At 42.5% G+C, this 3288-nt stretch overlaps 1 long non-coding RNA gene across 2 annotated transcripts; it reads left to right on the forward strand.

Annotated features, from left to right (window-relative positions):
• The first annotated feature begins 422 nt into the window (after positions 1-422).
• Positions 423-2891, forward strand: LOC103635741 (uncharacterized). Of its 2 annotated transcripts, XR_557590.4 has the most exons (4): positions 423-946; positions 1180-1364; positions 1657-1724; positions 2361-2891. It is a non-coding gene; the product is annotated as an uncharacterized lncRNA (long non-coding RNA). The 2 variants fall into 2 exon arrangements; XR_002264255.3 differs by lacking the exon at positions 1657-1724 and having other exon boundaries at positions 424-946; positions 2361-2887.
• The last annotated feature ends 397 nt before the right edge of the window (positions 2892-3288 follow it).

Genomic DNA, 3288 nt, shown 5'->3' on the forward strand with positions numbered 1-3288 from the left:
CAATAGTAGCCCCTCGTAGGATTAGTTTATTTTTCCATAATATGCTCATATCATGAAAATGGTGAAGACCTTGTACCGAAGATCCGAAAAACAATTTCCTCAAACATGTTATTAAAAATAGAATTAAATAAGCATCCTTTTAGACAACATATGACAACACACAAAAAAACTGCATTAGTTGTCTACATAGCAGCGAGCGAGGATGGCTTGATTACTCAGCTTCTATGCCCACCTACCTATATAACATGGTCGTTCGCATTTGAACCGCACGACGTTTACTGCTCGCATCAACCTGCTAACGTTAAATTCTCTTACCTCTGAAGCTTTGTTTTTTTACTCCTCTTGTTTTCTTGTGAGCATCGGGAATTTGAGACTACAACATTCTTCGGATGGCTAGGGTCTGATCAACTGCTAAACTAACAACTCCGATATCGTCAGAGGCACTTAAGAGTGACAACTGACAAAGACGCTCCTGATACAATGGTTATGGGGCCTGCAAGTTTAGCACCAATTTCGGAAGTGATGGAAGCATTAGCTGAGCCGATGAAGCTACCAAAGAGGGGGAGAATTCAGAGGAGAATGTTTCCGACACTAGGGATAATGCTACCATGCTAGCCCTTTAGTGCAATGGTCTGATGACTGATCCAACTCAACCCTAATGTGTGGAGAATCCAAAATGAGCTCAATATTTTTGGCCAGTGAGTTTGGGGCCCCTTTCTACCCGTGAGTTTCTATGGCCAATTTCTAGGCCTATCTGCATGGTGTCGTCAGCGGAGGTGGTGGCGGTCCTTGTGGGGACAGGACGCTCGCCGAGATCAGGCTCAACCACATCACCATCCACGCCAACCCGCTCGTCCTCTGAACTCGCTCATGTCCCGCCTGCCTACCTGGCTCGGCTCATCCACTAGGATCTGAGTGCAAAATCAACCTTGTGAATTCGGATGAGGTGAGTATTTTGCTGAGGACACTGATTCGAAACATCAATCGATGTGTAGCTCTCTAAATCTATACTGATGCCGTGACATGTAACTTTCTGGGTATTTGCTAGCTTTGTTTTGCCTGTTTTTTCTTGCTTCCTCAAACATCAAAATCTTCACCGGCGACAGGGTGTGTTTGGAAACTACATGGGAAATGGCATGAGAATTAGTGGTGTGAGTTGACATTAATATGTGATTGCAGGTGCACCGGTGTTCAGCACTTTGCGCTACTCTTGATTGTCCTCTCCTACAGTTCTGGTTCTAGATACCACTTGCATAGGTTGTATCCTAAAGACTATAGTTCTGCATTGATATAAAAAGCTTGATTACTTGCTTCGGATGATTCACACGATCACAACCAAGACGACACCTTACCTAGAGATTGTGGTAACTTCCAATTCACCTGTTCTTTTTGGATTGGTGCTGAATTTATTTCTTGCAAAGTAAGTTTATTTCTCCTAGAACATAAGCCATTTAATTTTACCTTTTTGCAAAGAACAATCTAAAACACACACCTCTGAATTTACTGAACAACAGTCTAAATTGGGTACCAAATTTGAGGCGCCAAATCTGAGGCACCAAATTTACATTTTCCATAGAATTTGGTGCCTGACACCTCTAAATTTACTGAACAACAGTCTAACCGACACTCGACTTATATCTCTATACTTATATGTAGATCAAAGTGCAGCATAAACAGAGCACTGCTGTCCTGTCGACATATACATAGCACTGCTAGTAGCTAAGGTAATAAAGTATACCTAAGGTTAACTAGATAGCTTAAATAAATGGTCACACTTCATTGTTGTTTCATCTTCATAGTATTTCCAGCAACTTGCGCCAGTCTCCTGTCGCTATAATAATATTTGTTTTACATACTTGCATCTAAAAATTCAGTCTTTCAGAAGACAATGCACATTGAGAATAGCTACCAAGCAAGTAATAAGGTCCATTATTACTTGAATAATGCTCTTTTCTGCTCATGGGAGTCTTCTTGTAATTGCAACGAACATTATTTTGGCATGTACAAAAAAATGGGGACATATTTGAATTCTCAATGTGTACGTTAGACATCATGAAAATGAAAGGAAACCAACAGTTTATTTGATATGGCTACAAGAACATATGCAGAATTTGAGTAGTAAAATCCAGGCAACAAACCAGAATGTTACAACTCTGAATATATGAAATTATGTTTTTATGTTATGTTTTACTAGTGATCAGTAGTCAGTTGTCTGCAAAAGCTAAAAGGAGAGTTAGGACAGTAGGTAGTTCCAAACTTCCAATCTTCAATCTAGTTCCAGTGCAATTATTGTTTTTAGTTCTAGTGCAGTTTAGTCTTCAGTTTACTACGACTTGCTAAAATGTCTCTTCTATGAGCAGGGTTCTCGTGATCAGGGTTTCTGATGATTTGGTGATACATATAGTCTGATGGAAACGAAACAATGGGCATGAAAATGAGGACATGATGTTGTAAGCCTCGAACCGACTAGCATGGATATCTGGTTTCAAGTACAAACTATCACTGACCACTTATGAGCGACGAGAACTTTCCGATGAACTCCAGTTTTTTAATAGAAAGTATATGTCGTGGTTTCGGAAACCGGGGAGACAATAGATTTGAGTTTGGTGGGGAATACAGGCACGGACTCACACCGAATGGTGAATCACGAGCATCCAGGCTAAGGAGCTGAGACATAGGGAGTTATACTGGTTCACGCTAGGGCCCTAGTCCAATATAGTGTTGATCGATGTATTGCTTAGGAGCGTGTTACAACAAGTGTGCTTGTGTGGAGAAAGAATGTTGTCCAGCACTTTTATAGCTAAAGGGTGGACTTTACAGTTGGGACATATATTCTACTCGGAGGTACTTGGCTTGTTGCCCCTAGGTTGCTCTAGCCCTCCTTGTGTCGTTTATAGGGGGGCTGTCGTACTCCTGATATGGCGTTCTGTCCCGTCCGTTGTCCATATGGATCCCTGTAGCTTGTTTGGTGTCAACGTTTCGGTACCTTGTGGGTCCCGCAAAGTGGGCCTATGGTGTGATTTAGGGTCGTGTTCAGTACAACTTCATCTTTCGTCATACCGCCTGCGTCACCTTCCAGCACGTGTAGCCATACACCCGATACGAGCATTGCCCTATCCTTTTGGTGTATGGGTCACTGTAGAGACTTTGGTGCTAAGGTCCCCTCAACTAGAGTTGACCGGCCCCACGAGTCAGCGAGGACATATCCAAGGGTGCACGCGGGGGTGTACCATCGTGTTTGTCAGAGACCTTTTGATACTGTGCGTACGGTCTAGACGTGGTTTGGCG

Source organism: Zea mays, chromosome 8 (assembly GCF_902167145.1).
Source record: "Zea mays cultivar B73 chromosome 8, Zm-B73-REFERENCE-NAM-5.0, whole genome shotgun sequence".
NCBI lineage: Eukaryota > Viridiplantae > Streptophyta > Magnoliopsida > Poales > Poaceae > Zea > Zea mays.